The sequence below is a fragment of the Centroberyx affinis genome, unplaced genomic scaffold, assembly GCF_046629955.1.
Source record: "Centroberyx affinis isolate AG114_WGS23_722 - 3 ecotype Tasmania unplaced genomic scaffold, CSIRO-AGI_Caff_v1 ptg000924l_1, whole genome shotgun sequence".
NCBI classification, from domain to species: Eukaryota; Metazoa; Chordata; class Actinopteri; order Beryciformes; family Berycidae; genus Centroberyx; species Centroberyx affinis.
Genome location: NW_027279503.1, coordinates 102,394 through 110,374, shown reverse-complemented (window position 1 = coordinate 110,374; position 7,981 = coordinate 102,394). Strand labels below are relative to the sequence as shown.

Here is a 7,981-nt window from a genome sequence, read left to right as displayed (position 1 = left end):
TCTAGGTTAGCTAGTTAGCTAGCTGACCTTCAAGTTCAAAGTAGCCATACTAGCCTATAGCTATCTAGGTAAGCTAGTTAGCTAGCTGCTGACCTTCAACACCAGGAATACCATAAGCATGAATGAATGAAAACAGAAGTTATTTCATTTATGTTTTAATCATATTTTGGCCAGAGTTCCTTCTTTGCCATTCAAGGTTGCCAATTAGCTATAAAGCTCTGAAAACAGTTTCTTTGGCTCCGCCCACTGAGGCTTAACTGAACCAATGAGATCTTTTCTGGCTTCACAGCAGCTCCGCCTCTGAGAAATGTTAAACGCTGCCTTCAAGTGCTGTCGGAAATACTGTAACTGTGAATTTATCGTACATGAGCGACCGAGAAAATTCATAAATAGACTGGGAAAGATGTGAGGTTCAGGGGGCGGAGCATGTCAGCATGTCAATAACTGATGGTAACTATGATGTCATTTTACTTAAGTTATTGTTTAGCATCCCATGTAATTAATTAGTGTTGCTCTGTTTCTACAGTATTTCCTCTCTGTTTAACTGTTTTAGTGTCATACAGTTTTTGTTTTTAATAAATCATCATATCCATCACATGTCTGACATGGATTTTCTCCCCTTCATTCTGCCACCGCAAGACAAAGTAGCTCTGTGCTGCTTGACTCCTAAAGTACATCGGCCAGCAAAAAACTACTTCTATTATGGCGTCTATTTAGTTCTTATTTCTGACCAGAAGCACTTTAATGCCTCACAAGTTGCATTTACGACTGCCGATGTCAGAAGCAGGAGAGTCGGAGGAGCACTTGAAGGCAGCATAAAACTCCAATCTGCAATTTTTTTTCCAAACGATGGAAGATCTCATTTTGGAACAAAACTGCAAATATTCTCCGTTCTGCTTCCTGAGGCCACGAGAAATAGAAATGTGAGCAGTTAAACTGAGCGGTATGCCCCTTTAAAACAAAGTGCTGCTGCAGGAGTAAATCTCTTTTCAAGTGTTGATGCACAAATCTGTTTGAGCCTGGCATCGACTGTTATAGTGTCACCAAGAGGAGAGAGTGTGTGTGTGTGTGTGTGTGTGTCTGTCACTGGAGGGCCACCTCACTACATGCAGAAGCAAATTAAAATGCAAAACAAAAACTAAGAAAACAACCAACCAGTTTGTGTTCAATTTAAGTTTTCCTCTCATCTCCTCAGAGATTTTAAACAGCAGATAATTGAGTAACATAACCACCATTACAACAACATGACTCTACAATATGTCTGAAAATAAAGTATATTACTTTTTTAAAGGATACTGTGAGACTTTGTATTGATAATAAATGCAGAACTTTAGTTTGATTTTCCCTTTTCAACATGGATAAAAGCAGTGATGTAGAGGTAAATAAAAAGATTTGTATCAATTATATATACTGGAAAAACACTTATGCTTTTCCCCTTAAAATATCCTCCACCCATATATCTCACATCAGTTCAATGCAGCTGGTATACTCTCAATTTACCACATAAAGACATATTTCAGACTAAAAAATGTGGGGAAACTATATTCTTGCTGGTTTTGGTGCTTTTCCCTCCTCAGCTGAGTTTCACAACCAGCCACCTGCTCAGAGGCAGAGGAAGAGGCAGAGGCAGAGGCAGAGGCAGAGGCAGAGGCAGAGGCAGAGGCAGAGGAAGAGGCAGAGGAAGAGGCAGAGGCAGAGGCAGAGGAAGAGGCAGAGGAAGAGGCAGAGGCAGAGGCAGAGGCAGAGGCAGAGGCAGAGACAGAGACAGAGACAGAGGCAGAGGCAGAGGCAGAGACAGGACCCCAGGGTGTCACATCCAGCCTGCAGGGTGACAGAGATACAGATCTGAGCCCTGCAGCCAGCCAGCCACGCTACCTGTCTGCCTCCCTGCTGTCTGCCTGCCTGCTTGCTGCCCACTTGCTGCCTGCCTGCTTACTGCCTGCCTGCCTGCGTGCTTGCTGCCTGCCTGCTTACTGCCTGCCTGCTTACTGTCTGCCTGCCTGCTTACTGCCTGCCTGCTTACTGCCCACTTGCTGCCTGCCTGCTTACTGCCTGCCTGCTTACTGTCTGCCTGCCTGCTTACTGCCTGCCTGCTTACTGCCCACTTGCTGCCTGCCTGCTTACTGCCTGCTTACTGTCTGCCTGCCTGCTTACTGCCTGCTTACTGCCTGCTTACTGTCTGCCTGCCTGCTTACTGCCCACTTGCTGCCTGCCTGCTTACTGCCTGCTTACTGCCTGCCTGCCTGCTTACTGCCTGCTTACTGCCCACTTGCTGCCTGCCTGCTTACTGCCTGCCTGCTTACTGCCCACTTGCTGCCTGCCTGCTTACTGCCTGCCTGCCCGCTTACTGCCTGCCTGCTTGCTGCCTGCTTACTGCCCACTTGCTGCCTGCTTACTGCCTGCCTGCTTGCTGCCTGCTTACTGCCCACTTGCTGCCTGCCTGCCTGCTTACTGCCCGCTTGCTGCCTGCTCACTACCTGCCTGCTTACTGCCCACTTGCTGCCTGCCTGCCTGCCTGCTGCCTGCTTACTGCCTGCCTGCTTACTGCCCGCTTGCTGCCTGCTTACTACCTGCCTGCTTACTGCCCACTTGCTGCCTGCCTGCCTGCTTACTGCCTGTCTGCTTGCTGCCTGCTTGCTGCCTGCCTGCTTACTGCCCGCTTGCTGCCTGCTTACTGCCTGCTGCCTGCCTCCTTACTGCCTGCCTGCCTGCCTGCCTGCTTGCTGCCTGCTTACTGTCTGCCTGCCTGCCTGCCTGCCTGCCTGCCTGCCTGCTTACTGCCTGCTTACTGCCTGCTTACTGCCTCAACACACATATTTGCGCTGCCTCGCCTCAGATTAAAGAGGTGGAGGAATGAATAGCTGGAGGGATGGAAGGTGAATGAAGCGGGAAACACCCATCAGCCCCGCTGCAAGTCTCAACTGAGAGAGGACCAGCCGCGTCAAGCTGGACACACGCAGCCACAGCAGGACCGGAGGTGAAGCGACTCTGCCTTCAAAATAAAAGCGTGGAATTGGTCACTGGAAATAAATCAGATGTTCTGTGATTTTTACTGCAGATTGGAGTTTCAGTCATGCACATATTTATCAGAAGCAGAGCTGCTTGGGAGGCAGAAGTTATCTTATTGGTTGAGTTAAACCTCAGTTTCAATAAAAAAAAAAAAAAAAAAAAACTTTTTTGCAACTGGCAAACTTGAGTGGCAAAGAAGGAACTCGGGTCAAAATGTAGGCTAAATAAAAAATACAAATGGCAATGACGTAATGTTTTAATTAATTAATAATGATCATTCATTCATGATGTTGAAGGTCAGTAGCTAGCTAACTAGCTTACCTAGACAGCTGTAAGCTAGTAGGCTATGGCTAGTTTGAACTTGAAGGTCAGCTAGGCTAACTAGCTAACTAGATAACTTACTATGGATAGATTGTATTTTTTCAGTTAGTAGAAAAACGAACCAAGTTCTCTGGCTCCACCCTACTGAGGTTTAACTCAACCATTCAGATTATTTCTGCCTCTAGAAATGTTTGTGTAGCCTAACTAAAACTCTACTATGCTAATTACTGCAACATGTTATATACAAGGCTACACAAAGCACATTTACAGGTGCTATGTGTAGCATTTTTAAACACTATATTAAATCAGTAAAGTCAATGTAATTGTGACAACTTAGTATAATTAGCCTACCGTTAACAAATGAGCCCATGGTGGAGACAATTGTTAGTGCTAGTGTTTTCAAAATTAAAACCACGTGCAAACTTGCAAAGAGCATGTTTGATTCTTTGGTTTCACTGAAGTGATTTCTCCATCTTCCTTTCCCTCCTTCCACCATCTGCTGCCAGAAACTCTTTCAGCTTTAGCTCCGTTTGCTCTGGAAGAACAGAACCTCTTCCTGTTTTGTGCCGTAAAGAGATCCAGCAGATTTCCCTCCAGATCCACCAGGTGGAGAAACAATGGAGGATGCAGAGTAGAGGCTGGTAGAGGCTGACAGGCTGACCGCTGATGGACTGGTTTGTTTACTGTAATTAGACGAATGTCTCAAAATGAATGTTGTCATGATTTATTAATGTTAAAATGACACACATAGCACCTTTAATGATCACCGTGTGAAAATTAGGTTGCTGCAGTAGAAACGATGGATATAGTAATGTCTAAGATATGGATAAGAATAGAGAATAGAGGGGTTAATTATTTATTTATGATGATGATGATGGTTATGACTGATGATGATGATGATGAGGAGGAGGAGGAGGATTATTATTGTCATCATCATTATCAGTGGTGGAATGTAACTAAGTACATTTACTCAAGTACTGTACTTAAGTACAATTTAGAGGTACTTCTACTTTACTTGAGTATTTCCATTTCATGCTACTTTGTACTTCAAGAAAACTTTAAGAAATATTGTACTTTTTACTCCACTACATTTATTTGACAGCTTTAGTTACTAGTTACTTTGCAGATTTAGGTTATTAATACAAATATATAAAAAATATAAAATATATATTATAAATCAACTAATAAATTATGATATATTTTTATAGGTTAAGCTACCCAGCAGTATATAAAGTAATTAAAATTAGCTCCACCTTTACCAGCTGCAACATTAAAGTGATGAACACATTAATGCATCAATAATTATAGTCCGATAACATGATATATATGATTCTGAAATGGGCCATTCTGCATAATGACTACTTTTACTTTTGCTACTTTAAGTTTATTTTGATGCTAATACTTTTGTACTTTGACTTAAGTAAGATTTTGAATGCAGGACTTTTACTTGTAACAAAGTATTTTTACACTGTGGTATTGCTACTTTTACTTAAGTCAAAGATCTGAATACTTCTTCCACCACTGATCATTATTATTTTCCTCACGATGCCCACTGACTGGAGGTTACAGCTTTCCCGTCTTTTTTTATTTCCCAACATAATGATCGTCAGTCGAGGTTTTATTTTGAAAGTGGTGACAGGAAGTGCCGTGTGTTATTCTGTGCAGCTTGACCCTGGTCGGCAGAGGGAGAGAGAGGGAGAGGAGAGAGTTGTGAACAGAGTGTCAGAGTCGCGTTGGGGACCGGAGCTGTTCAGACCGCGGCCGGTGGATCAGCTGATGACCGGACACTTCTGCTCTGAAAAGGTAAAGCTGTTTGTTTATCCTCGCTGTTTATTCACGCAGGTTTATCCGCAAAATTAGCTTTTTTTTTTTTTCCTTTTTCCTGCGGGGCTTCCACACCTCTCCCCGCTCTGCACGCGCTCTGCTGCGGATGGCGCGACGTGGAAATCTCACCTGTGTTTCAGATGCGATCAAAGGAAACTTGTTTACTGTAAACAGAGAGGGTTTCGGTAATGAGATACGTAAACTGGCTGTTGGTTACTACTGAATTCACCTCAGAAGTAGTGAGAGCGCGCTTTGATTGATCGGGCAGATATTGAAGCAAATCACCCTAAAAATATCTATATTGATCCTATAATAAACTTTAGAAGGACACTATACAAACACAGTATCACAACAAAACTGTAAACTATAGATAAATATCCTATAGGAATAAAAAACACCATGTGATAATCTTACTATAAACTCACTATTGGGAATCATAGACGCACGATAAGCTCCCGTAGGAATTTTATAGGAATATTGCAGTAATATCATAGGAAATAAAATTGCAAAGTATGATAACTGTAAACTCTGTCACTGTAAACTCACTATAGAAAGCCACAGACAGCTCACTATAGGGATATTATAGGAATATTATAAGGATTTTATAGTGATGATAGTGCTGCTGTCAGTTTCTCAGTCGTCATAAAATCTTATCTCTGCTCATCTTCCAGTCATATTATTGGATGTACAGTTTATGCTAACGCTGACATGTGGGAGCTGCCACATTTCAAGTGTCATTCACAGCCAGAAAACACTGAAAATTACCTGAAATCGAAAACTGACAGAAGATACAAAAGTTTGAAATGGAAGGTGTCAGATTCCTGCAGAGTCTTAACTGAGACACACTCAAGTCTCTCAGGTTCCCGCCTCCTCATTAGAAAGTATTTCTTCGGTGTTAGCTGGTGTTGCGTGGCTGTTTTCTCCGTTTAAGTGGAAACCAGTTAGTCCAATTAGAGGCGATTGGTCTGTTAGTTGAACCTGCAGCTGAAGAACCTGCAGGGAGGAACGGCTCGGGTTTGGTGCAGCTATAAGAGGACTTTACACACACACACACACACACACACACACACACACAGTGGCAAGGTTGAGACCCAGGTTACCTACTTTTTTGAGAGAATATCACATTTAAACTGCTTTCTTTCATTAAAAATCTAATTGTGTTTAGTCATTAAGCAATTACTGACAATTTGTTAACAATTACTTCCTTATATGCTTCACCTCCATCCACTTATATGCTGGCAAATGTCTAAATATAGTCATAAATTGAGTTCAACGTTAGCTAATTATAATAAACTTTATTTCTGTAGAACTTTTCTTACGCAAAGTACAAAGTGCTTCACAATGAAAAGAATAAAAAACACACATGTAGCCTGAACATGTAAGACAGAAACAAACACATGAACACACATGTTCAGTAAAACTCCTGAAGATGAAAGAACATTATCTGCTGATCTGTGATTTGGGAGAAACTGAGAATGAGATTAAGTTTAGGTTCTACTGTTGATCTAAGAAATGTGTTGCACAGCAAAATTACTTCTGTTTTTACGAATTAACGTTTGGCTGGATGATTATGAAGCTTCAAGTGTGTTTCAGAAAGGGAAGTTTCCAGAGTTTGCTGAATCTTTTTCTTTTTCATGATGCTGTAACTTGTTTCTGTCATGTCAGTGCATGTGGGCTGGGCAGCTTGTGTGTGTGACACTTTAATGAACTAATCAACCAATCAATCAATCAATCAATCAATGACCGCTTATCACCAAAGCTGCTGCCAAAATCAAGAAACCCGTGGATCTTGTGGATTACCACTTTAAGCCCAGAACTAAACAGTAAATTGGAATAATTAGAGGTAACAGTGTGGTTTTGTTTGCAGGCGGTTTCATGCTGCTGCATGCAGAGAGTGGAACCGCACACACACACACACACACACACACACACACACACACACACACACACACACACACACACACGCATGCATGCACTTATACATACACATTTAACCCTCTCTCTGTCTCCCTCTCTCTTTCTCTCTCTCATACATTAATTGAATCCTGTGTCTCACTGTGTTTAACCTTCTGCTCTTTTCCTCTTTCCCCTCTCCTCCCTCCTCTCTCCCCTCTTTCCCCTCCTCTCCTCCCTCCTCTCTCCCCTCCTCTCCTCCCTCTCCTCCCTTCTCTCTCCCCTCTTTCCCCTCCCTGCTCCCTCCTCTCCTCTCTTCTTCTTCACCTCACTCTCCTCCCCCTCCTTCCTCTCCTCCCCTCTTTCTTCCTCCTCTCTTCCCCCCTCATCTTCGGCTTCCCCCTCTGTTCTTCCTCCTCCTCCTCTCCTCTCTCTTCCGTCCTGCCGTACCTCACTCCCCCCCCCCCCCCCCCCCCCCCCGACCCCCCTCCCCCAGGTGTGCCCCCCCTCTCTGCAGTATCAGGATGCAGTTGTCAGTCAGACTGAGTCTCTGCCTGCTGGCCTTCGTTCTGCTCTCTGTCTTCTCTCAGTCGGCCCAGGGCCAAGGTAAGTCCTGACCGAGAGTTTCCACTGCCGGGCCGGACTGGGCTAACAGGGCCACACATGGGCAAACAGGGCTAAACAGGGCCAAACAGGGCTAAGAGGGTGAAACAGGGCAAAGAGGGTCAAACAGGGCTAACATGGCTTTCCATTATAGGGCCAAACAGAGCTAGACAGGTCTTTCCATGATGGTGCCACAAGGCTAGATAAGGTTTCCACACGATGGTGCCAAACAGGGCCGAACAGGGCTAGCCAAGACTTTCCACTATAGGGCCAATCAGGGCTAGCAACAGAATAGTTTCCTCATTTGCATGTAGGGCTAACAAGGGCCAAA

General features: G+C 43.8%; 1 protein-coding gene across 1 annotated transcript in view; it reads left to right on the top strand.

Moving 5' to 3' along the window:
- Positions 1 to 7,593: 7,593 nt before the first annotated feature.
- Positions 7,594 to 7,981, top strand: part of LOC139645908 (collagen alpha-1(XIV) chain-like) — a gene marked incomplete at its 3' end in the record, with an annotated part of 102,260 nt that continues 101,872 nt past the window's right edge. Inside the window, exon 1 of the mRNA XM_071521778.1 lies at positions 7,594 to 7,653. The remainder of the gene's footprint in view (positions 7,654 to 7,981) is intronic.